This window comes from Paramormyrops kingsleyae, chromosome 10 (assembly GCF_048594095.1).
Source record: "Paramormyrops kingsleyae isolate MSU_618 chromosome 10, PKINGS_0.4, whole genome shotgun sequence".
In the NCBI taxonomy this organism is placed as follows: domain Eukaryota; kingdom Metazoa; phylum Chordata; class Actinopteri; order Osteoglossiformes; family Mormyridae; genus Paramormyrops; species Paramormyrops kingsleyae.
Window position 1 is genome coordinate 12,368,458 of NC_132806.1, and position 27,304 is coordinate 12,395,761.

General features: G+C 46.9%; 1 protein-coding gene across 4 annotated transcripts in view; it reads left to right on the forward strand.

Moving 5' to 3' along the window:
• The first annotated feature begins 24 nt into the window (after positions 1 to 24).
• LOC111835029 (ETS-related transcription factor Elf-1-like) overlaps positions 25 to 27,304 on the forward strand; it is a 37,979-nt gene continuing 10,699 nt past the window's right edge. For 2 of the 4 annotated variants that reach the window (XM_023794919.2, XM_023794920.2), the window contains exon 1: positions 12,371 to 12,671. The gene's annotated coding sequence lies outside the window, so the exon portion shown is untranslated. Of the gene's footprint in view, positions 180 to 12,370; positions 12,672 to 27,304 lie in introns of those variants that run through there. The other 2 variants (XM_023794921.2, XM_023794922.2) reach the window with 2 other exon arrangements.

The window sequence follows — 27,304 nt, forward strand, 5'->3', positions numbered from 1 at the left end:
GTCAAGGGAAAAATGTGACTCATCCACACCGGGCCAATCAATTGAGGACTGTGTGAGGAAAACCCCATATACTCAAGTAGCTGGAAACATTGGAATACCAGTAACAAGCCAAAAAAGTGAAAAAGAAGAAAAAGTTATTCAGTCGACTAACTAAGGTTTTCCAGTTTGCATACTTAATGGTAAGAGATTATTTTACTATTTCACTTATCTTTCTGGGATAATGCCAGTAATTTACGTGAACATATACTGCTGATTGACTACATTCAGTGCAATAACAGCATACAGCAACTAAGTAAACCAGCTTACAAGTGACACAAATTAACCGGGTTTGCGATTTTAAATTTGAACAACGACCTAAAAACCTGCGTTACATGACAGAGGTAAGGCTTCTTTATTAACGTATTTGAAAACTGTATGATGCGTACTGTATAATAATAATTTGTGAGTTAGATGCAGGTTATTCGTCTCACAGTGGCGTATCTGGTATTATCATACCACAGTTCGGCATATAACTACGTATCTAATTACTACACAACTAATAACAGTTTAAACGTCTCAGAAGAATGGTGTTTTCAGGGAAACAGACATAACGAGTTCTGAAGCAAACCACTTTTAACATGGACTTTGTCAACCGCAGAAATGCGTTTTTCTTCTAGTTGTGCTACACTGCATATTTTGAATAATGCCTTAGTAATTGACGCCCATGGGGTGACATCGTGGCATTTACTTTGTATTTGACTGGCATGTAATACATGACTGGCATGTAATACTTCAGAAGTTTGTCCGGTGGTATAGTAATACATTTTAACGCATGATGGCTCTAGGCGTGATCATTGTGGCTCCGCCCCCGATACGAACACGTGACCTGTGCGTGTGAACGCGGTGCGGGGCGGGACATGGCGTGGCGGCACGCGCTCGCACCCCGGGCTGTGGCGGCATGCGGGGTGCGCTTGAACCCCTGCTTTGCTTGTCGTTAGTAGCCTCTGAAAGCCACTGAAGTGAAAAGCGGAAAAACCAAGTTTCCCGTAAATTTACAGACCTCCCTCAACATTTTTTAAAACGAAGGCATTACGTAAATGTAGATATCATGAATGTTGTGTTTTGAAAAGTTTTCAGTAACAAATTACTTCTTCCTGTGGTCACTGATGTTTTTGGAAAAAGCATGTAATCTGGGGTGTTTGTAAGCTCCTTTTAGAAAGTCAAAAATGTGTTTCCTTTTCCCGATCCCTTGATTTGCTCACTGTAGGCAGTTCAGTCTTTGGTCTGATGTTTATACATTTGTGGCTTAAGGTTCTGCCTTCATGAGAGTCACAGAAATCCCCCCACCCCACCCTTCTGCTAGTCATGTTGGTCCTCTGTGGGGGGGGCAGTTCATTTTTGTGCTTGTGTGGGTTGTTGACCTCTCTGGGACTTGCTCCAGGCCCATGCACAGCAGAGAGAGGCTGGTTCCACTAACCCACCCACACCCATCCTCAGTCTCCCCTTCTCTTCAGTCTCCTCTTCCCCTCCCCTCCCCTCCTGATGGCCAGCAGATAATTAGAAATGTTGGTCTTCTGAAACCAATTATCTCCCACAAGAGCTTCTAAATATACCCCTGTGCAGTTGTGTTAGCCTGGGGCCCGCTGTGGGCTGGGCTGGGCCGGGCCCCACCGGCAAGCCCCTCGACGTGTCTCCTCAGGTCCTCCCGGTGCTTCCAGCAGTCAGGTGGGGAGACTCTGCTCCCCCTTTGAACTTTTCACCAGAGGGGGTCGCTCTGCACAAAAGGGCCTTGAGTCAGCCCCCCTCTGCCCTGCGATTATTATTCTGGGGAGGGGAGGAGGGGTCCCCATCCTGCAGGTAGGTCCTAAGACGTGGGCTCCAGGCTCTGGGCTGATGGAGGCCCAGGGCACAGCATGTGACCATGATGTCACAGTCAGTGCTGCACTGTGACACCGGATTCCACGCCCTTCTGAACACAACGGCCTTTTTTGTGCTCAGTTTATTTTGTGCCTCCGTCAAAACCGATGCCCCCCCTTGGGGCTTCTTTAAGTCATCTGACTGCTGACACAATGACCTCCTTTCCAGTGGGGTTTTGGTGAGAATTAAGATGCGTTATGTATTATTAAGCTGCGTGTGTGTGGGTGTGTGTGAGTCAGTCTGCTAGCTGAACGCGGCGCACATGTCAGCACCCCGTTTCTGAGGTTGACGCGGTCTTGCGGAGCAGGAAAAGCAGGGGGGAAGGGGCTGGTTTCGAGGGCTGGCTCTGACGAGCAGGGGGGCGGGTTCAAGCCGGGCCATGGGGCAGTGAATTCTGAGGAGAGTCACAAAGTAGGGCCGTGGAGCGAGCAAAAGCGGAACGGGGCTAGCTCTCTGCAGCTGTGGAGTCGCGATCAGTTTCGGGAACCGGTGCAAAGATGGCGCTGTGCCTCTTTGTCTCCTAGCTGTAGAGCAGTTCATGTTTGTTCGTTTGTGAGGGTGTTCAGCAGCATGTTTTTGTGTGATGTTGTTCCGTGGTGTGTTGGTATGTGATGGTGTTTGGCAACATGTTAGTGTGTGATGGTGTTCAGAAGCATGTTATTCTTGGTGTTCAGCAGCATGTTCATGAGTGAGGGTGTTCAGCAGTGTGTTTGTGTGTGACGGTGTTCAGCAGTGTGTTTGTGTTCAGCAGCATCTTCACTTCTTATCTCGGCTGCCATAAGCTTCCCACGGTGGTAAAATGTGCTCTACATGAGCGCCATGAACTCCCGCCAAGTGGCCTTTTATATTTTCCTCCCTACTGTCATGTTTTTATACGCTCTCTTTCACGTAATAAAGACTTCAGGCCAAATCTTCAGCGTGACTCAGGGTCTGCAGTCCAGGTCCTGCTTCAGCCTGGGCCCGTGGGGACTCTCAGGCATCCATGTGACTGTTTGTGAAATGGAAAGTGTGCACTGGCAGCACTTCCCGATTTCGGAGAGAATCGCTCCTTCTTCAGGGGGCTGGCTTCTGTGGAAGGGCTGTGGGGACCGTTTGTGTGAGGTTCCCCATTTAAGCTGTGCAGGTTTCCGCATGGTCACCTGGACTGCTGACAGATGACCTCATCTGGTGGCACGCAGTCACCTGACTCTTGAAGGAGGGAAATTCCAAATTATAACGAAGGTCTGAGACTGCCTTTTCACTATGAGGAAATGTGTCAAAGGCACACACATACACACACACACACACACACACACACACACACAAAAAATTTAAAATTCCACCGAGTAAATGATTTATACCTTGTGACTTTCAGCCACTGCAGCCTTTAAACCATATTCAGGTTTTGGTTGTCTTAAAAAAAATCTGTCTTCTTGCTTCAATAATGCATGAAGAAGTCCAGAAAACACCTGATTGCATAAAACTACTTGGGTCTGTTTGGTGAAACGATTAAAAACATGAGTCTTAAAGCTTGTATATCTGACCACAGGCTAAAGTCAGAAGAACATAACGATGGAACATAAAAAAAAAATGAGGGAGATATCCATCCATTTCCTGAAACCACTTATCCTGTTCAGGGTTGTGGGGGGTCCAGAGCCTATGGGCTCATTCAGAGAACAAACTGGGATGGGACAGTAAGCCATCGCAGGGCTCACTCACACACACAGGATGGGGCACCAAGCCATCGCAGGGCTCACTCACACACACAGGATGGGGCACCAAGCCATCGCAGGGCTCACTCACACACACAGGATGGGGCACCAAGCCATCGCAGGGCTCACTCACAGACACAGTGTGTGTGTGTGTGAGAGATAGTTTATATAAGTTGAATTATTCACTTTTTAGTTTTAGTCATATTTTACCACCTAGAAAGGCATTTTACACTAAATACCTATAACAGTCCCATAAGAATCCCTCGCATCGTTTTTACCAGTTTCTTGCAGTTTATTGGATCAGAAAATTATTAAATGAGCTTTATTGGAGGGGAAAAACTGCATTTTAAGGTACATCTATCAGTCATTCTGTGTTTTTTTCCCAAATATTTGGTATATTGTTTCCAGTCTGTCTAGCTGTAGTATGTCAATTATGAAAATTTAAGATGATCTGATTTCTAATAGGATTGTGATTGAAAATGAACTTAAAGGGTATAAAAAGTCTTTGCACTGCCTGAGACGGGTGCAGGGAGGCTGGCAGGCAGGCAGCGGTGATGGCTGCGTGGTTAGAAACACCGTCCTCCTCTGCCTGCGCATGCAGCTGCAGCTTACTGCGTTTGTTCTGCTATTTTCTTGTGAAATTTGGAGGTCTGGAAGCAGAGTTCTTACATCATTTCCCCTGCGCTTCATATTGGCGTAAAGCCTGAAATGTTACATGCCACCTGGGTCAGTAAGGTTTAGTTAAGAGAGTACTTTGGTTTTCTTTTAATAAATTGTCTTCCAATGTCCATTTTAATGTAATGTAAAGGTTGCCCCAGAGGTTCATGGTGTCATAACAATCCTCTTCTGATAGCCTGGGGGAATCTGGACTGGCCTATCCTGGGGATGCTTGGGTCATAATGGGCCACAAGTTCACATGTACACAATCACGCCCTACACTATCTCTCTCTCTCTCTCTCTCTCTCTCTCTCCCCTCTCCCTGTCTCTCTGTACTCAACCCCCTGATAATCGTGCTTCTGCTTAATGAAGGTTCCTAACGTTCAGAAACTGGTGTGGCAAACGATGACTATCTGAAGTTTCCTTGGGAGCGTATCGGCATCTTAGTGGTCCGGCTGGGCTGTATCTCCACTGCAGCCTGCTTCCTGGACATATGACTCATTCTCTGCCCCTTGTTGTTTTTGTACGCTGGTAAATTAAAACTGCCACAGATTTGGACATTATTCTTTTTCAGTCACATTTAAGGGATCGTGAGTGTGAATTCCGTTCAGCTAACTAATTAGTGAGCTTCCTTATTACCATTGTATCACATTTGTATGCAAGGATGATGCCGCTAATTGAAGGGCTAGCTATGCGCCAGTGTTTAATAACCATTTGCCGTGTCAGTGGTTTGTTAATCGGCATATAGATCCTTGATTCACAGCAAAGAGCAGCAGTGCTGGCGGTCTTCAGTGGCGGGGCTGAGCTGTAGGGAAATGGGGAAGTCGTGTGTTTTTATTTTGTAATATAATTACTTCTGTGTTTACTGCTAACTGTAACAGGGCTGTCGGATGGACTTCCTCCCCCTGACGGCGCCACAGACTGCAGTGCATTTTCACTTCAGTTTCGACTCGCTGCAAAATGGCCGGCCACTGGGCCTTCTGACAATCCCACACTCCCTATCCTGAAACCTAATGGGGAACCCCACTCCCCCCCCCTTTCCGTTCAGACCCACGCCATTCGGGTGACACGTCAGTGTGGTTACCTTCGTTTCAGGGTAGAGAAATGACGAGCCCGTGTCATCCCTAGGCAAGAACGGCACGGTACGTGGGGCTGTGAGGCACCTGTCCTTAGGCCATGAGTAGTGGGTGTTTATGGCCATGAAGGGAAGGTGTCATGTCACATGCTGCAAGGGAAATGCATGCATTTCCATCGCTGAATTCTCAAGGGACCCGCTCGACTTCATTTTCACGCCAGCTGTGGGCTCCAACGCTGCAGGCGCTGTGCTAATTTTTGTCTGTTTTGATTTGTTGTAGTATCACAGCTCTTAAATACTTTGCCGAAGCATGTCTCTGCATATTGTTGCCTCATATGGTGCTAAAGATGTGAAAACAGGCTATTTCAGATGAATTGCATAAAATAGCAGGACTGTGTCTCTCAGATGGGGCCATTTCTCAGCTAAATGATCCCTCTTGGATTTATCCTTTTCTAAAAGGCACATGCTGGAAAAATTGGACCCCAGTGTTTGCTGCTCTAAACGTTGGCCTTTTCCAAGAGTTTTTGCACAGCCAGAGCCTTCTGACTTTGTGGAAAGTGGAACATGGTGAGCTTTGCAGTGCACTGGAATGAAAAGGAGCAGCCAATATGTGGCCAGATGACCTTTTAGAATGTCTAGTGTCAAAAAGAATGTCAGTCTGGTGGGAGGGGTTTTGAGTTCCAGGTGCATTATGAGACTATGGTTCAGGGGCTGATCAGATGATGACAAGCGAAGCCCTCGAGACAGGAGGGTGGGGCTCTGTGCTCCTGTGAGTGCATGACGCTTACTGTGTTTGCTGAGTCTGCATGCTGAGTTAGACATGCATCAGAGCTCATCCACATCACGCAGCACCTGGCATGAACGTCGCAAACCAGTGACTGTTAAAAGGTAACGTCAGCACCTCCACTACCTAAAGATGCTTAAGTTCAAGCTGCCTCCCAAGATCCTGGAGGCCTTCTATGCCTGCACCACGGAGAGCATCCTGACTGGGAGCATCTCCACCTGGTTTAGGAGCTGCACCAAGCAGGACAACACAGCCCTGCGCAGGGTGTGACTTCCTGAGCCGGCAGTCTTGGGGTGTATCACAGTAACCAACCCCCCCCCCCCCCCCCATCAGCAAACCTTAACAGGAAATACCAGAATAGTTTTGCTTTTTAAAATACCGTCAAAATGCCATACACCATATGTATGTATGTATAATGTCTGGATGGTATGCTAGTATGGTAGTACCTTGGAACACAAACTTAATCCGTTCCAGAAGGCTGGTCCAGTTGCGATTTATTCGAGGTCCAAATCGAATTTCCCCATAATAAATAATGTAAATTAACTTAATTTGTTCCAGATCCCCAAATGATTGTTTACTTAAACTTATCTACCTACCTAACTAATGATAAAAAGCATTAACAATAAATATAAAATTAATACACATATGAAAGAACACACATACAAAGCAATGAACACGAGATAAATGACCATTTATTAGCACTTTACCTGTATTGAGGTTGGCTGACAGCAAACTGGAAGAGGCAGGTGGAGAGCAGGAGGGATGGAGGGGTTATCGTTTGGAAGGGGAGAGGCGTCTCGATCTGTACAAGGTTTAGTAAGTCTGTTTTGGTTTGTGGTGTTCCGAGTTTTCGGAAAATGCTGTAGCCTGAAAATCGTGCGGGACGATGACGGGAAGCTGCCATCTGTCATTGAGCGTGATGACCGTGGCCTGGGCTATCAGCCTCTGCTCGGAGTCATGTGACACCCTGGTAATTCCTTGAAATTTTGTTTCAGGGTTGTTGTTCTGTTGCTGGTTTGTATGGAAGATTTATTTTTTGTAGGGAAATAGAAATCGGACCTGAGAGACAAGCATCACTGGTAACAATCTCATTATCTGTGCTAAGAAAATTAGCTTTAAATGTGGCTGCATGCCAGCCAGTGGCACGTTTCCCAAAAGCATATTTGCTAGCAGCTTTAGCAACTTCCATAGTTGGACAAAACAACTGGACAGATCCATCTCTGTAAATTTGCTAATGGGGGGCTTTTGAGAAACGGCCCCCCAGACTGTGTTTTGTGGTAAAATATCTAGAAAGCTGTTTGTGACCTTTTGTGAGGTGAATAATTGGAGGTGTTTTTTTAGTTGGGGGGTGGCCGGGGTAACTCTCAGTGCCTTGGGGGGTGGCCGGTGGGCAGAGTGTGGCTCAGCGGGTTCAGACGCTGCACCCATGACGGGAATGTCGGCAGAGTCATGTCACATTTAGGGCCCCCAGCAAGGCCCTTAACCCCCAGCTGCCCCAGGGACCGTCTGGCCCTGCTTTCTCTATTGAACGCCGCTTCGGGTAAAAGCGTTTACTAAACAAAGGTCATTTTTAAAAACGGCAAAGGAAGGCAGGGGGTTGCTTGTTATGACGAAAACAAACCTCTTAGTTTGTGTTGCCCGCTGACGCGGCGTAGTCTCGGCCTCAGCGGCCATAAGGGAAAGGCGGCGCTTCGGTTTCGTCAGCAGCGTCTCATGGCTGTCAGCTGTGGGCGATCGAAGGCTCCTGTTCTTTTTCAGCTTTCTGTGCCTGTGCGATGGGGGGGGGGGGGGTGTGCACAGAGCATGCTGTCTGTGCCGTGGGGTGTTCTGTGAAATTCCTGGTCCATCATTCATCACCTTTTTTCTCCTCGCCTCACATTATGCTGGGATCAGGCTTTGTAACACAATTCGTTTCTTTTCTCTCTCTTTTTCCCCTCCCATTTTTCAGTGGGGGGTGGTTCTGTTGATGCCGCTGGCCGGCTCTCCGCCTCTGGGACGTTCATTAATCTGAGACGGATAGGCTTGGAATCATCTCCCGCCTCCCTATTCGCAGTGGAATTGGTGCACGGGTCAGTACACATGCTCTGCTGGACCCAGTGAGTCCAGAACCAGAGCATTGTGTCCTGATGGCACGTTATGGCGCTGTAGGGCGCGGCGTGTCGTGGTGAAAGGGGCCCCACATGCCCACTAGCGTCTTTGAAAAAGGCGATTTGGGGAGTGTTATCCCTGGTGTGATCTCTGCGTGATGTCCACTCCCTCTTTCAGAGATGGGCAATATTTCAATTAAATGTATTTAAAATATGTATTTAATTACTTTTGAGTGTTTTGTAATTTGTATTTCGCTGGTGGACTTTTTTTTTTAAGAACCTTCATCACCAGGCTTACGGACTCTTAAATATAGCCTGTCACTGTCTTTGGCTAGATGCAGATAAATCACATGACACATCCTGTTGGACTCAACTTGCTCACTGTGAACTGTTTTCCCATGACCAGAAATCCAATGAAAGAAACTGCTTTGGTACTCTGTGCAAATTTCCTCAAGGTAAAGTATGTAGTAAGATATACTATCAGATGTTGCTTATTGAATGTCAGCATAGGACAGATAAACAGCGCGATTAGCAAACAGCAGTGCTGTACTCCAGAACTTTTAAATTGACTTGCTAGCCAGCTAGTCGCATTCTAGTTAATTTCAACAGGCATGCTCAGGCAGTGGCATCTTGTGGTTTGTCATATATGGAAGACTTCTTTAGCGATAAATCAGTCTAGCTACCTTTGTTCCTAAGGACAAAATGAATCTCTAGCAGCTCCATGTGGGCGTTTTTATAGCCAGTGAGCCTGTCTAAAAGGGAGAACAGTCTAGTGAACCTGACGTTGCATGTTAGCTGTACGCATCACAGCCACTGGTCCCATTTTTTTTGAGCATATATCTAAAAAACAGTTTCTTCTTTCGGTTTGTGCGTGTTTGGCATCGTGCTGTAACACAAACCGGGAAATTCACACCTTCTAGCAAGGGCGTAATGGTACTGAAATGAGACCAAAACGGCGAAACGAATGTTCATGATCTCATGTCGCGGTTCCAGAAGATGGAATCGCGATATTCCCCCCTCCCCGCCCCCCCCCCCCTTGCTGCAGGTGCAGCCTGTTGAGCTTTTATTATGTTACTAATGTTGCAAAACTCAATTTTCATTTCACAGTTAACACTATTAAATACGTAAGTCACAATATTATTATTCTATTCGCAGTTATGGAAAGCTGTAAATTTTGTAAATAGTGTGGCACCTTAGAACACAAATTTAATCTGTTCCAGAAGGCTGGTCGAGTTGTGATTTGGTCGAGGTCCAAGTCAAATTTCCCCATAATAAATAATGTAAATGAATTTAATTTGTTCCAGACCCCCAAATGATTGCCTATTTAAACTTAACTACCTATCTAACTAATGATAAAAAAAAGCATTAACAATCAATATAAAACTAATTCACACATGAAAGAACACACATACAAATCAATGAACACGAGATAAATGACCATTTATTAGCACTTTACCTGTATTGAGGTTGGCTGACAGCAAACTGGAAGAGGCAGGTGGAGAGGAGGAGGGATGGAGGGGTTATTGTTTGGAAGGGGAGAGGCGTCTCGATCTGTACAAGGTTTAGTAAGTCTGTTTTGGTTTGGGGTGTTCCGAGTTTTCAGTCCAGTTGCAGTTAAATTTTCCTTGACTGACCCGTTCAAGATCTGTATTGGTAGAGTTGAACGCATTTCGACTCATATAAGTTTTAGCAAGAATGGTTGAGTTCCAAGATTTCGGTCAAGTCAAAAAAATTCAACGTATCCGTTCGACGTCCGAGTTGGTCGAGTAAAGAGGCATTCGAGTTCTAAGGTTCTACTTCGTTACACATTACTTGGGCTGTAATGGTATATGCATTTGTCGTGTACTGTTACTATACATGTATTTTTGCATTTTGAAATTACAAGTTACTTGCATTTTAATTAATACATTTTCTCACACCAATTTTGTATTTTATTTTGTTACATTTGATGAACAAGTATGTGTAATTTGGTACGGTATGTGTAAACAAATTTCTTTTTGATGTATTTGTGCCCATCTCTGTGTTCTTTCTGCTTGTCTGATACACCGTTTTTGGGGTTGGGGTCATGTCCCAATTGTTGGTGGCTTTGAACATGAGCTTTCACTGATGATGTTGGGTCAGATGTGTCTGTAGCCTCTCCTCCTGTCCATCATCAGAAACTGTGGACCTGTTGGTCACGCTCAGCTACCTTTTTTGTTGTAGCTTTCTGTTTTTTTTTTATGTATATATAAATAAATCTTGGATCGATTTATGCTGCCTGAGAGACTGCTGTGGGTGGATGCCAGCATATGGCATGGCTGTCATCTGCGTGTGATTAAATATTCCTGGCCTCATTAAGGTCCTCTGGTTCATAGCCATACAGAAGAGGAAGTGCTGCACTGCTGTGTGTTGTGGGTGGAGGTTTCTGAGGTGTGCAGCCTGTGTGGGGTGATTGTAAATGGGGGGGGGGGTTCATGGACCATGGTAGAAAGCACCTGGCCTCGGGCAGTAAATTGCCCAGGATGCGCTACATGAGCATTCTCCTGGCACTGCAGGTGGGCAGCTCAACCTTAGCACATGCCACATGTCCTGGTACCTCATGCGTTCCAGATTACAGACCTGCACTTCCTGTTTCTTAGCTGGACTGTAAGATAAAGATAATGGCAGCCAATCACCCCAGCTCCTTATGCCCGAATGTCAGCCATACTAGAGAGTGACGGGGGCTTGTGCTGCCATTAATTAATTCCCCCCCCCCCAAAAGTGGGCGTATAGGAGGTTTTCTTTTTTTTTTTTTTACATCACGGGGGGGGAGGTTTTGCTGTGGTCACAATCTCCCTGATGCTTTTGCTTCATAAATGAATCTGATTTATTTGATTTAATTTGGTTCAGTTGTAAAAAAAAATCTTGATTATTTTCTTATGCATGATTATGCTGTGTTTCTCTGTTCTCTGTATAAATGTGAATGTGTAGTCCAACCAATCCTTGAGCTCCGCCTGATAGCAAACAGCAACTCCCATAATGCTTTGGTTCTAGCTGTGGTTGACTGCATTTGTGGCGGGCGGAAAGAACAGATATTCACATAAATGTATGAGGGGGCGGGGGCGGGGGGGGAGAGAGAGGGAGGGTGCAGATAGAAGAGCGAAGAAGAGAAGTGAGTAACAACTTTTTTACTGAGACTGATGGAAAGCTCACAAGATAGTGGAATTTTGTGAATCTCTTTTCAGGTTACTGTGTAAATTGAGGATTTGTTTGTAATTTTAAATTGCTGTTCTTTATCCAGTAGAAAACAATTTTTTTCTCAACTTTGTGAGAGAAATGAATTTAGCATTTTTCAAAATATATGATGAACTGAGTGAAAGAGCAGCTGTCCCACACTAATTCTGGGAAGTATGTTCACTTATCTTTACACCAGGACAGCAGAGTAGCTCTGGCACATTGACCCAGGGTAACAGTTTGGGGGTGTGAGCCCACAGCCCCTGTCATGTGAGTGAGAAGCCCACTGGAGCAGCTTTGCGACACGGACATGGAGAGCCGGCAGCTGATTGGACAGCTAGATCATGTCGGGTGACCCCGACGGCTGCCCTGTCGCTCAGTTTGCCAAGACCTGTTCAGATTCTTGCATTCTTTCATCTCCCACTCAGACTAAGCCCACACGTCTTATCGGGCCGTCTCGTCGCCTGCGGGGTGCGTTCCTGTCCAAGCTGACATCACCTCTTTTCAGAGTGATCATTCCTTACCAGAAAGACAAGTGGACATTTAATGTTTCTCTTACACGGTTTTAGCAGGAGTTCATGCCATGTGTCGTGTGCTGAATCCCTCCACGTTAAGGTGCTGAGCCCAGGTGTGTCGGGCCTGTCGGACTGCTCTGCATGATGACAGGGCCCTGAGTCGCTTCAGCAGAAATCAAAATAAAAGTCCTGCGCTGATCCTTCCAGTAGGTCCAGGTGTTGCTGCTGGATACCTTGTCCCAGGCTGCTCCGCCTCCCTCACCTCCCCCTCCCTCCCCCTCTCCTGCCCCAGCAACCCTCCATCACAACAAGCGCTCACCTGAATAAATTTGCATATTGGACCCGCCGAGGCCTGTGATTGGCCAAGCGTGGGAGTTTCTGGGCCCCCCCTCTGGGGCCTCTCCTCCAATGGCTTTTGGGCCTCTGACTCACTAAGAGAGTGCAAGTTGCTTCATCTGACTTCTCCATTTTTTTTTTTTAGATAGGCGACCTCAGCCACTGCCTGTTTCTCGTTTTTGTTTTATCTGATAGCACGGCAGAGGGAGAGGTCAGGTGCCGTCATTCCAGGCAGGGAATATGCCCTTTTGCTCAGCCTAGGCACACCCTGCTCTTCGAGGACTGGGCTCTCCGCTCTGCTACCTGTTCTGCCTTTTTTTTTTTCCTTATTTTTTTCCCTTGGCTCTCTGAACTCCACATTCACGAGTTTCCGTTGTTTTTTTGTTTTAATTCCTCCCATTAACATGATGACCGAAACGAAGTCCGTGTTTCTCTGAGGTTAGTAATCTTCACATCTGCGTTTGGTTCCTTTACATGCTTGCTCATTTGCTAGTTTGAGGAACTTTAAAGTCGTTTATTGCTTGAACATAAACTAAGACCTGTAAAAAACTCGCTTTCTTTGGTCGGATAAGTAAAATTTTAGTTTTTTTTTTTGACATGAGGATTTTGAGTAAAATTATTATTTAGCCCGCTTTTGGATTTGGAATTGGAACAGATATGACTGAAGAGGGTAGGATGTGTTTTGCAGAAGTTAGCTCGGCAGGATCCGTTTCGGGGTATGACAGTATGCTTCGTTTTGAGTGTGAGGTGAAGTCAAAACAAGTGCGTTTGCTCTGTGTGAAATGGCAGTATTTTGGAAATGTGGTTCCCTGTCCGATCTGTACCTGCTCTCTCTCTGTGCTGACCCTGGGTCTGTGAGTTTGGAAGCAAATCGCGTGCAGAAATGTGACGATACCCAACTTGTATATCAGAGTGTTTGTTCCATCAAGACAAGATTTTTTTTTTTGTTTTTTTGTTTTTTTGTTTTTTTTGTGCGTGTGTGACTTGTTGCCTAATATGGGGTGTTTAAGCTGGGCGGGGCGCGCTCTATTTCGCAAGCCCCCTTGCTAAGCCTCGCTGGCGGTTTAGAGTGTCTTACGGTGTGGAGTTACAGGTAATTAGTTTTCACGGCACTTATGAGCCTCCCCAAGCCCATGCCGGGACACAGTCTGCGGCCACCGCATGCCGGGGTCGCTCTCGCAGTTGCTTGTTCACTTTCCGCGGACGCACTCGTCCCCCCGCCCTCCGTGGGCCGCAGTTTCGGGTTCGCTTATCGAGGGCCTCGGTGTCATTTTGGCGGGGGCTTGACGGGCGCCTGTTGTTTTCAAGGTCTGCCCTGCGCGGCATAACACAGCAGTACCGCATGACGGCCAGCGCCGCGCCGCGCCGCGCCCTGCTCTGCCCCCAACCTTCCCGCTCACATTTGCATAATTTATGTCTCTGACACATTTATGGACACAAATGGACTTTGGTCTGGGCCACTGCGCCTTTTGAGAACATTGAAACCACTAACATCATTCCGAGGAGGCTGATTTTGGAAAATGGATAAGAATCGGATGAAAGAACGGGTATCCCGACATCGGAGATAAAAGCTTCCATCTGCTTTCCTGCTTTCTTCATCCTCTTTGATCTTTTTTTTTGTCAGGTTCAGTCCAGCCACTTTGTTGCCATGCCGGCTAGTGTGGTTTGAGTGCCTGAATTTCAGCCATTTTCACACGTGTAAGCATCAGGAAGGTGCCCTGGGCTTCCGCTTAATGCCGTCAGACTCGTTGCCTCATGCACGCTATCCCTGATTGCACGCTAACGAGTTTCTTACCCCCCCCCCCCGCTGCTCTTCTTGGTCTTCCCCTGTACAGAGTGGTACGCTGGTCTTTATAGTAATTAAAAAAGAAAAACAAGCCATAAAACTGACTGAAAGAATATTTCACTGGGAAAATAAAAGTGTTTCTTGGCCATTTGAGATGACTAAGGAATACTGTTTTGGAGGGGGAGGGGGGGCAGTGTTTTATTCTCTGGTTGCCTGTCCTCAGCCAGTTAGGCCAGTCACTTGAGTTCATGCTCTTTTATGAGTATGTCCCTCTGTTGGTGTCATCATCTCCATGAGTGGGGGAATTCTGGACTTGGTTGCTAAACACCTGTGTGGCAGGGTTGGATCTACAATAAAGCTGCTGGAATGGACATTTTGGTTTGGGTTTAATTAGGGTCCATCAGTCACAAATATCCCAGAAGTGTGTGCTATCTCTGCTGGGTCGGGCTTTTGGGAAGCTTTTTGGAGCGATGAGCTTCAGACGAGTCTGCTTACGGTTCCTCATGCCTGACCTTCTCCCCATGCTCCTCAGTCTTGGGGGTGCGGGTCTGGTCACATGGTAATGCTGACAGGCAGGTTTTCCTACACGCTTCCCAGCCTGCTTACTCTTCTGCTTCATCCATCTTGTTTCTAAACCCCCCCCCACCAACCCAAGTCCCCCTTGTCTTTCATGCTCTATTTGCCCCACCATAGCTTGGGGGCACTAGCAGGTGTGTCTGCCTGAAGTCTAATTCCCTGTCTTCCTGCCCCCCCCCCCCTCCAAATTGCGACCCTGGTGTGTCTCCTGTTTATACCTCGTCCCCATTGAGATGCTGAATGAGATCAACGTTTTTCCTCCGTCAGCATGTTGGATGTCGGTGAAACAGGCAAAAAAATAATAAAAAGTTTAGCGTGAGGGCTCATGCTCATCTCGGAATGACTGGAAGGGAAGCACGTGGCCTGCTAGCTCTTCTCTGTCTTCCCTCCAGTTTCTCAGGCACCGTGGACGGCCATTTTTTTTTTGTTGCTGGTTAATGTACACCGAGGTCATTTGCGTCTTTTTTTCATATGACCCTCGTCGTTTCCATGGGGAGCACGCTGGAAGCCTTCCCCCAGTCCCCCCCGTGGTGCCCTGTTAATCGTCCGGTGTGACGTTTTCGTCGCTCACTGTGAGCCCATGCATTACATTCACACGTTAATGCAGGTTCGATACAGGTCAGCGAGACACTTTTTTTTTTTCAGGTTTCCTTGGTAACAGTATCTGGCTTTTTAAGGACTTTGCCTAACAAGGCAAATAGTGTGAATAAATGCTAATAATACCAGGCAAATGGGGGGGGGGGGGGAGGGGTTTGTGTGTAAACAGGGCCTGCCTGCTCTGTTTTCCCTTTGCATCGGTGGGGGGTGTGGACGAAGTGGTGCGAAGTGGGGCACATTCTCTTCAATTAGCGGCAAATACCCCCCCCTAAGTTTTCTCATGTCCTCCCCGTATTTCCCAATGTCCAACGGTGCCTGTGTGCCTTACGAGGGTCAAAGGTAACCTGTTCGTGGCATGGGCTCATGCTGATTTTCAGATAAGGGACCCTGGGAGTCCGCTTGGGGGGGGGGGCGGCATACCTGTCCTGCACAAAGGAGAACCCCCCATGCCTTTTCTGGGCGACACGATGGTAAGATGGCGGTACGTTCCCCACGTCAAAAGACAGAGCGTTTTCTTACAGGGGAAGAGGGTTCATGTGGCAAAGACTTTTAGCTTTTTTATTCTTACCTCTTCTGGTACGTGGCCAGAATTTGCAGGTACATCGGCGGTTGAGTGCTTATAGGAGGCCTTTGGCCTACTTAACTAACTTAACTGCTGTACTTTATCCTAACTGAGGTTAGCACGCCTGGGCAGGGGGTGCTGGTGGTGGTGGTTTGGTTGGCCTTGGGCCCTCAGAGGAGTTTTTTTGTTCTCTAGCTGCCGCAGACGTTCCTGTTTCCTCTGTCTGGCTTTTTGTTTTTTACCTCCCTGGATGTTTGAGCACAGCTGCTGCGAGCTCTGCGTGTGCGTCTGCATGTGCGTGTGCGTCTGCATGTGCGTGTGCGTCTGCATGTGCGTGTGCATGTGCAGTCGCCGAGTGGTTTTGGGGTTGCCGTGTTGGGGAGGACTTTCTCTATAAGAGAAATTCCACAGCAGATAATGTCTTAGGCCGATGTCTGGGTGTGAGGAGGTCTCTCACACCCTTCCCCCCCCCCCCCCGCCCCCGCCCTTTCTGGGCTTTGACTTTGTCCTTTTTATGGCCGCCAAACGCCTCTCTGCTCAGGGGCGTCTCCCCTTTAACTTGTGACACACCCGACATTACCAGCCTTTTTGGGGGGGGGGGGGCTCTGAACAGAACATGGAGCCAGGGACCCCCAGGTGGGCACTTCGGGCCCCCGGGCTGTGCCCCCCCCCCCCCCCCCCCCCCTGGGACCACCTCCCCAGCTTTTCTGTTTTCCATCTGTTTACTTGCTGGGGCTGTTACAGTAATAAAACATGTCCGCCGCTCCCAGTAACATCACTTGCTTCCTCCAGTAACCAGTACTGGCTTTGTGTGTTTGTACCAGCCAGCCTTCTGGGCCATTTCTCTCCATATGGGGCTGTTATGAGGAACAGCTAACAGCTTTTACATGTTCCAGAAAATTAGTTGTCAGCAGAAGCACAGCAAACAGTACGAGGGAGATTCAGAAATAACCAGGAGGATCCCTGGCTGGTATGATCACTGCTTTCTCAGACTTCCCTGCTTGTATCCATACGTATGATCTGGCATATCCCTCCACTTCAGAGGATTCCAAATGAATTTCAGCCTCTGAGATGGGCACACTTGTGAAATGGCCTGACCCTCTGGTTCCGTTCACATTTGCGTTCGTGATAATGTCGTGTGTTTGTTTGCTGGTGTACATTTTTTTTTTTGCCAGTGTTCTGGGAACGTTTTGAGATTAATCCCAGGAAGGCAGACCTCATGGGAATCTTCTGGCAAAGTAAAACTCCTCTTTTTGAAGCTAATCAGCTTGTTTTTGCTTTGTTATAAACTTTGATCTGTTTTGATGCAGTGGAATTCAAATATGGGCTGATATATGGCATTAACGTGTGAATCACACCATAACTTGTGTTGTGTGATGTATTTATTACATTGTGGGGGCAAAATGTCGCAAAAATGTGGTTAAAAATCTTTTATTTTGATGTTGTGGGGACCAACTTTTTAAGTACCCAAGGGGAAACTTAATTTTATACAAATCTGGCACTGCAATCAAAAAACTAAAAATGCCAACAGTCTTGTATTTGGTTTGGTTACTTATGCTTAAGGTTAGGGCTGGGTAGGGGTTAAGGGTGTCATTGTTGCGATTAGGATTTTTCCCATAGAAATGAATGGACTTTTCCCCACAAAGTTATGAATATAAACGTGTGTGTGTGCGTGTGTGAACGTGTGTGTTTGCAGGTCTCAGCTCCTAAAGGGATCCCATTCTTCCTTCAGGAGGGCTTCCCACATTGGGCTGATGAACGCCTGGTCTTGGTGCAATTCCTCCACGTGCTCCCTGAAAGGGGCCTGCGGTGCATGCTGGGATTGCCCTCACAGAGCAGGCACAATGCTGGGTTTTGTGTGACCTGCAGGGTGTGTGCCAGCAGTGTGTTTGTGGGGGTGGGAGCCAAGGTACACAGCTCCAAAAGTGACCTGCTTCCTGCCTCTTTCTCCTTTGGGGGCGGGGGCTTCAGCGGTCATTACGATGCGTGATGTGTGTGAGCTGGGGGACGCCCTTTTCATTGCAGCCGGTATTTAATGTAAATAATGAAGGTGTGCTGCAAGGCGGATGTGTGGATTACCACAGTAAGCCGAATGCATTCCAGCATCCCGGTTACATTCCTCAGGATTTTCGGGAAACCTCATGAACGCTAAATAACAACTGCGGACCACTGGTCCAGAAAAGCAGACACGATGTCAACGAGGTCAAATGAATCCAACATATGTCAAAGCGTCACTCCACAAGCCCAGGCAGAAATCCGCTCGTTCAGACAGTCGGACAGTAGGTGCACTCCACCTGGTAAGACATCTTCCAGGTTCCCAGATCGATCTTCAGATTTGTTTCTTTTTGTTTGTCTTTATTATTTATTTTATTTTTACTAGTCTCCGAAAGAGCGCACACGGAGTTGCTGCTGAAATGATAAACTTTATGTGTAGTATCTGAAATTACCTCATTGGTAGTCATTCCAAACTTTGCAGCTGTGTTGTTGAAATGGCCTTTAAGCCAAAACAGAACAACGCTGCAGAAGGAAAACACTGCGGGGAAGACGGAATGAAGCGCTGCATGTCCTTGCTTCTGCCGGACTCCTCACTGCCCGTCCTGCTCCTGCCACCTGTTTCTTCGGGTCCCCGCTCTCCCCTCTTCTCACTCTTCCACCTCTTACTCGAAACGTTCGCGTCGCATGTTTTCATGCATACCGCAGTCCGGAACAGATTCCCAGCTCCGCGCAGGCCCCTCCCCTCCTACAGAACCCAAAAATAACGTCACGAGGATTAATCACGTAGCATACGAGGGTATTTTTTGTTACCCGGTGCTGAGCGCGCAGAATGAAAAAAGGAGCCCAAAAAACGAATGTAAGCAGGTTTTGCTTTGAAGCCCGTAACACCTGCTCCAGGCTAGGAACCAACCCATTTGTGAGGGAGACCGAGTCCTTTGGTCGGGCTGTGGAACAGTTACGTAAGAATAACGAGGGGACAGGCAAACCATGAAGAAATATCTTATTATATGGGAAAAATTGGTAACATACTTTAAGCGAATGTCTTTCAGGGTGCTTGATATTTTTCGGTGTTTTACGCGGGTGTGCTTCTGTGGTACAGAAATGTGAAAAGCACGCCCGCCACAGTGACATTTGCATTTGTTGAATATATTCAAAATCTCCATGCCGCTGCTCCTGTGGCAGGCAAGATGCCAACGCGTGCTTGTTGCCATCTTGTCTCTACCCGTGTTTTTACACGTACAGGAAGTTCCTCACTTTTTCTATTTGAAATATGAGCTCTGAAAAGTGAGGTTGATTTTAATTTGAATAAGCTTTCAGATCTTAATCAAGTGTCTTTTCACATCACAATGGTTCCTAAAATGTCGGTCCTATTAGAAGGCTGTAGGATTGGCCTTTAATTTTAAAGTCCTGGCAGATAAAACTATTTTTGTGGTTATCTTCTTTCTCTCGATCTCTCTCTTTTTTTTTTGTTAACCGTGGGTTTTTTTTTTTTTAAAGCTTTGTTCATTTTCTTTTTTCAAAATCCTGCTTTGGTTGACTTACTGCTTGTAGATGATGGTACTTCGAAAACTGTGACAAGCTGTGGTGGGCCTTGAATAGTTCTTAGACTTTACTTGTTCCACTTTTAACAACTAGTGGAGAGTGGATCATGCATGCATTGAGAGCAAGTTTGAACCTCTTACTTTCTCATGTCGCTCTCCTAGTTAGTGTGAGCATGGACAGGCAGAACCTCGCTGTTTAGCTGGTCTTGCCCCATAAGCTCAGGTTTTTCACCAGCAGCCTTACAAAGCAAATTTACAGCCCTGAAAGTCGGCCCGTTGGGCGTTTGCCGTATCGCCTGAACGTGCTTGACAAACGTTTCTCCAGAACACTGTTGCCTGGCGACAGCCACTCCTTGTTTGTCTACGATTTGCCCAGGACCTTGGGGGCATTTTCAGACAGACTCCTCCTCCAAGGACCCTGGTTGTAGTGGCCTTGTGCTCTCTAAACTGTAGGCATGATCTGCCAAACGAAGTCCAGCTGATCAGATCGGTTTGTTTCACCTGTTTTATAGACTTAAGGCTCAGGTTCCATAGGCGACAGATCAGAATGACTGTGCATTAGATGTGGTGTAAGTCATGTAGCTGCAGTATCTAACCTTACTGGGGTATTTTAGATTATTATTTCCATCTGATGAAGCAGTGATTCTCTGAGGCCACACTGCCATTTTGCTCTTTCTCACTGTAGCTGGGAAGAACATTGCAGGGCAGAAATATTTTAACTGTAATATTTCATGTTTTTCTAAGCACTTCTCACCTATGCTAGATTTACTTCCATGCAAGCAGGAGCAAATGAGACCCCCAGGTACAGTAACCCCAGAGGACATGTATGTTTACCCTGCACCATGGAAGTACCTGGACATGTGACATGGCGTCGGTGGTCTAGGTCAGCGTTTCCCAGGCCGGTGTCTCAAGGACCCATAAACAGTCCATGTTTTTGCTGCCTCCCAGCACCCAGTAAGACTCTCTGGCAGAGAGGTGTCCTTGTCATTTGCTCTGAAGGGAGTCACATGACCGTTGGCTAGCAGCAGGAGACAGAAACAGGAGCAGCGTCGGATTGCATTGGCCATGTCTTCTACCGCTAATATAGGCCTACTGATGGTAGCAGGATCTCCGAGGACCTTCACTTAATGTCGGCTTTTGGAACGTTAGCAATATTCCTCCTATTTCTTGTTGGTTTAAGGTTGCAAAGGGAGAAATCTGTGATAAATGAGGCTTCAGGTCAGTGAGATTGCATGTCATCTGTCACTGCTTGGGATCATCCAATGGGAACCAATGATCTAACCAGGAGGGGTTCGTATGAGACGACTGACCCACCATGATAGTGGCTTCTGCGATATACACTGGGGAATGTTGTGATTTGCTCAAAATTCTTTTTTATTCTAATGGAACAAGCTCTGATTGTGGTATTCATAATGTACCGATGTCATGGGACAACCAGCTTTATTGAATGTGTCCTTATGTCATGATCACCTGACCTTTAGCCCAATTGGTGGTGATTTGATGGTTTCTGGTTCATTGACACAGCTGCAGGGCACAGGGATGCTGACTTTTTGTCAGGAGGCTGAGATGTTCCCCAGCCGAACATGAATGAATCTGTCATTCTGACATTTTCCGGCACGTCTGGCACCCAGGTGTAGATGTCCTGCCATCAACACAGACCTCTCACTAGCCTGGAATTGCACCATGTGATGATGACAGCAAATGTCATGTTAAGCCCTCATATGAAATGAAGACGGTGATATCCTAGCCTTGCCTTTTACTGTAGGTATGTGTTTCATTGCACAAAATTTACCTTGAAACCAAGTGTGTCACTCTTTTCGAAAGCAGACTGAAGAAGAGTTGGATGAGCCAGTGGTCTGAATAGTCCCAGCACATTGTAAAACATGGTTAAATAATGGTTGAGTCACTGTTTACAGCAAAGCTCCTCTTTGATGGGAATGATTTCTATGTTGGGAGTCTGACCAGGTGATTTCGAGGCTTATTCACTGTTCTGTTGCTACCTCTTTGCTAATAGTGTTGTCTTGAGTTTTAGTTACAACATCTTTCTAGATGATTGCATCGGTGTTGATCTGCAATTGGTGTTCTTAGGACGACTTAACTCTTCTCACTGACTTCTGCTATCTTTAGAATTGTCTAAGAATGAAAGACAAGCCCACGTTAACTAAACTCAGTAAAAATGCTGTCTGTCACAGCGATTGGATGCTTCAGTGTTGCTGCATGCTGAAGAGTAAGTAATGTCCTTTTTCTGAATGTGGAGTCGGCACTGAGGTCCATGCACAGACCGTCTTGTGTATGGTCCGCCTTGGTTGACCACTTAGGGCTTGGCTTTTGGCAGGATAATGGCTTAGATCATTCTCCCATTAGAGTGTGGCTACCAGACGCATGCCGGGGGCTGCCGGTGAATCCTTCTAATCCTTCTGATACTTGGAAAAGACAGTTTGTTTTAATTGCATCTTCACTGCACAAGTACAGTTTACCAGCGTTGTTGGTGATAGTAAATTGGTTAGAGCCGCCAGTCCGTCACTCGAGGCACGGTGGACCTCGTCCGGGAGCCAAAATCACGAAGAGAGCTTCGGTTCGCTTGGGTTTCCAGTGTCTGAGAGGTTACTATGCATGGCTGCGTGAATTCGGGGCTTGTGTTGCGCAGCCAGCCCATGCTCAGACATGTCATCGGGGGAATGAGTGTAAACAGGCTTTTGCATCTGGGCTGGATGACTTGGGATGGGGGCTGGGCTGACGGTGGGGGGACAGGGGGGGGGGACGGGGGCGGTAAGTGCTGCTCAGCAGGAAAAGCCAGAACCAAGCAGAGAGCAGTCATAGTGCGTGTTTCAGCAGTGCCTGCCGGTAATACGAGGAATTGGTAATTAGCATTGCCATGGTGACGTGCATTCAAATGTTACTTATTAAGGGATATTGTGTGACCCGACGCTTCTCTCAGTCAATGTGCTGTTGAGACTCACTTTCGTTATAAAGCAAAACATGACAGGGGGAGTGAAAGAGGTGGACCTGGAGATGGCTCTTACTGCCGGATCCTTAAACCTTGTACTTCTAATTAATTACTCTGGTGGAATATCCAGCTGTCAAAATTGATACTGCTTTAAGAAGCACCAAAATAATACTACCTGAACATTATGTATGTTTGTTGTTTGATTCCTGTAGTATCTATACTGGAAAGACACATTTGAAGTATTTCTTCTTTCAGATGGTGTGGACTTTATTACTGTGGTAATAATGTTTCGTACTCTGTAAACGACTTCTTCAACGATAAAAATCTGCCACATTGGTCGTGCCTCTATGTTGGCGCAAGATCCTGAAATGTGTAACAATCGGTTTGTAAAGCATGGGGGGGAAAAAAGCAGTCCCTGATTATTGTGCCGTTGTGTTTTTATGGCTCCTTGAGCATGGAGCAGCCTCTGACAGGGAGCCAAGGAGTTTCTCGAGAGTCAGATATGGGATGGAGCTGAATGAGCTGCCTTCTTCCAGTCTGGTCTTGCACCAGATCAAGCTCATCCCAGCAGCCAAAACAACACGGCTGTCTTCAAACCAAAGCATTTGAAGTATTCCAGGGAGCTGGGATTTGCCCAGTCTTGAGGAGGTGGCCACGTACATATTTTCAGAGCGCTGCAAGGATCTTACATTTAGTAACGAGGTCTCGTTCCGTCAAACTCTGTTGGACTTGTATGCTTCTTTTCTGCTGTGTAGATAGCCCAGGTCAAATCCTGTGACTTAGGCCTTAAGAAGCTCATGAGGTCTCAGGCCCAATCCCTGGCAAGGTGTTACGGTTTCATCAGGGTCCATACCTGTGCCACAGCATATCTTAGGCCTTCTTTAATATTTGCCTTTTCTGAGGGTATTACCAGGGGTGGTGTTCATTGTATGGCATGACTGCAGAGTTCATTGTTTTTGTACTGAACCAGCCAGGCGCTCTGCAGCCTACACTGAGTTTCCTGCTGGTGCACATTAGCATGACGAATCTTTCCGCCACTAGGGTGTAATTGGGTGGCTGGAACAGCCGGATGAAGCAGGTGAAGGCGACATCGGAGGGAGGTTTGCATGTGACCATGAGGCGCCCGTGTCCGTTTTGGCTTGATGGCAGGTTTGTGACAGCTGGGGACATCGCAGACCACCGGCTCCATTTGTAGAAAGGTGTTTGTGTGCATGTGGTTCTGGGTATTGCTTTTTGTTGAGTCTTTCTGAGCAATTTCCTGTCCTGTTTTCACAATCTGATTAGCTCTTCCTATCTTGAGAGTGTGGCCAGTCACCGCATGGTAGAGGTGGTGGTGGGGGGGGGGGGGAACATGTCGCTGACATGGCCCTTGGTCAAAGCTGATGTATGCATATTAATATCCATTCATTGCTGGCATCTTCTCCTGCTGTGTCTCTAGATAAGTCTGGGCAAAGGCGGGGAGGGCGGTGGGGGGGGGGGGGGGGGTGTCATTTGCTGGAGAAAGGAAGTGAGCTGAGCCTTCTGGTCCCACGGTCTTTCGTTTCCCCATCAGCTGGCTCTGGCTGTCCGTTACGGGCTGGGTGTTGTGAACTCCTCGCATCTGACTTGTGCATTTCAGCAGATTCTTAGAGTACTACATTTACCGGAAGCAGCCTGCAGTTGTATGGTATCTCTCGATATAGACTGACCGCTGAAAATTCACTTTGGAGATAAACACTAAGCAGAGATGTTGCAGGAACTTATTCTGGCGCTTCTGAGAACTGCAGTGAAAACCACGACAGAGGGGTGTGTATGCGCGGGGGGTGAGGGGGGGGGGTGGTTGATTGCGATGACGGGATCAGCATCTCTGTCTCTCAAACAGGAAGCGGGTCTGGGAGGGGCTGGGGGCCTTGTGAATACTGTGGGTGTGATCTCACGGTGTGTCTGTACCTATTCAGCAGCGCCATGCAGGGTAGCCTGATCTTACACTGTGTCAGAGGCTAGTTCATTGCAATATATGTTTCACTTTTCCCCATTTTATATGTAACGTGTTTTGTTATGATTCCTCCGTCTTCCTGTCCAGAATGTTCCCCAGCCTTGTGCGCAGTGCTGCCTGGTCTACAAGCCCACCCCCCTACCCATGACCCTGTACTGAATAATTGATGATGGATGTTATAAGCATTTTATATGGATGATGCTTCCTTTTTCTAACGGTTATTTGAAGTTGATTTAAAAAAAAAAAAAAATTATCAGTCAGCCTCTTCAGTCTCACCGAAATGTTTGTCCAACAAAAGAGGCTGAATAATGTCAAGGCAGGTGAATGAGGAAAAAAGTGAAATCCATCCTGTGATGCAGTTCTGGGGAGTTGAGGGGGGGGGTGCATGTGACTGAGAGAGAAAAGAAAAGAAAGAGGGAGGGAGGGAGGGCGAGAGTTTCCACTGTTGCTGTAGAAGAGAGAAGTGCTGGCTGGCTGTGGTCTAACAGTCAGGAAGTCACAGAAACGGTGGCTCTGTGATGCATTTCCTGTGAGCGCTGGATTCACAGGTCACTTTGTGGCTCCCCCCAATTTTGTATTTCTGTTTTATTTTTGTCTTCCTTTTTTCTGAACTTGCAGCAAACAGGCCTGCTTAACTTTGATAAGGTGGCGGACTAAGCTCTCGACGTTGACAGAAAGCGCTGACATTTTACCGAAGATGGTGGTTTTTAGTTTTTTTTTTTTTGCCGAAGAATCCAGGGCTCCGCTTTTCAGTTCGTGTGTGAGGGCTGAACTGTATAAAAGCGTACAGGTGGTGATGTAACAAAAGGACAGTTAGTGTTTGGCTGAGTTCTAGATAGTTCCTCTGTTTCTTCATGCTCAGACATCAAGAGTTTCCTGATTAAACTCGTTAGCCTTGCGTAGGAAGGGAAACCTTAGTTAGTGGCAGGGGACCATGCGGTGTACTGGTGTTGTGTCGTTTGAAGTACCAATACAAAGCCATCTTCAGCTATATGATGCACAGCTCACGCACTGAGCTGAAATGTCTGTCTCATTGGTCGCAGTGCAAGGAAACCATAATAAATAGAATATAATTATTTAGGACATTAAAACATGACGTGATGTAACATGGACACAAGACAGGAAAACATAGTTAAAATACTGTAAAGTTGTACACATGAGTTTCAGACAGAGGTATTTCATTTTCGGGTGGTGACCTTGAGAGCATCCCTCAATCAAGTAAATGTGAGCCTATGTCCGTCGCTTTGGGTGACATCGCCCGCGGTAGCTGCTTACCTGGGTGTGCGGGCGTGTCTCAGATGGGCTGAGTCTGCTCTCTCAGCCCGGCATGCCCTAACCCACTCCCCCCCCCAACCCTACCCCACCAGCTTCAGAACGGAGAAGGACGAGACCCGTGAAGTTCAGTCGAGGCGTAAATGCCGCCTGTCCTCCTGCTGGCTCCGGCCTTCGTCGGCAGCTGTGCCGTAGCTCTCTGCTGGCAGCTTTCCCTTCCTTTCGCACGTTACTCCTTCTGCTTTCAGTCAGCGTTTCTTTGGCATCCCGCTACACCATGAGGTTAATTGTACTCATACAGCCCGAGCTCTTCGGAGGTTTCTCACAACCAGAATCGTGCCCTAAACGTCTTTCTTTTATAGGTAGAATCTTAGTACCTCAAACATAGCAGATGGGTGCAAGACTCACTGATTTATGCCCAATGGTCTTTGGGATTCTTAATAAAACTTATTAGCTTCTTTAGACGGAAACTCCAAGCAAATGTGAAAATTCCACATGGGCATTTGGTTTGGAGGAGAACCTGGTCCTTCGTAGACTTCCGGGTCTCTGGATGGCTAGATGTAGTCTCTCATTAAAGTCGTGTCAATATTTAGGTAGTCCATGAGTAATGAAGTGTGGTTTTTACTGCTGCCTACAGATGGGATTCTATGGCTGCTTTCAGAAGTCCCCAGATAATGGCCTGTAAATGAATGATGCTCATTTGAGCCAATGTAAATCAGCAGGCATTAGAGTGGCCTGTTTTATTTGTGGTCCTTTCTGGCATATCGTATTACGAAAGATGTGGCATATCTGAGTGGTATGATATATAATGGGGGGGGGGGGTAAGATGACCTAGCCAAATGTAATCTATTTCTTCCGCCTCCTGACAAGCACACAAGCTTGTTTTGATTTTTAGCCATTTTAAACGCCCATCAGAGGCAACACTCCGGGAGCTGGTGATATACCGGACTGATCATAACGACCAGGCATGGAGCCGGCGGTGCATCGCAGAGCCGCTGAACACGAGGAGTCACAAGACCGCGGCTAGACAGCAAGTGGCAGCTGATTCTGCATGACCGTCGTGAGGACGCTGTCTTTGTGTTTTTGTTTTTGAGCATCGACACTAAGTGGTTTCCAGTTCCTCTTGGGCTTTAGCTTACGGTGTGGCTAATAGTTTAGCTAAGTGCTGTTTCCCTGTAAATCAGGAGCTGTGTTGCCTCCCATATAACCTAAGAACAAAGAAAAGGCCCAGGAATGCTCAGCCTCCTGTGTCCATCCCCGCCGGTTCCGCCTGAGGAAAATGAACGTACTGAGGAATAGCAGGAATGCCACAGCATGCCGGGAAGGAGTCCTCTGCTCCTTTCCTCCTTCATGCAGTCATTAGATCAAGAGCTATTTTGAGAGCACTCTCTCCCTTAAAAAGTGCTGACACCACTTAGCCCATGATCTCACTATTTGTTACTGGAAGAGAAGGTTAAAAAAACACAAAAGACTCTTGCCGGCCTGCCTTTTGGTTATTCTGAATGGTGCAGTGGATAGTCAGGTGCTTAAGCAGTCATACTCGTTCCTGAAATGTTTTAGGTTGAAGTCTCAGGGAGAGCCCTTCTGTTACACCCAAGGGGAAGACTCTCAACGGGAATTCTCGGTTAGATTATGAAGCGATATAAAAAAGGTAATTTAACACAATTACATTGTCTTTCTTCAGTAATTGTGTCTTGTGAGCACACTGATCAGCAATTACTGCTTAGTACTTTTTGGTTCTTTAAAAAACAAAAAACCGATCCCCATATTTCTCTCTTCGTGAGGGCACGGTGACTCTGTGTTTACCTATTTACTTGGGT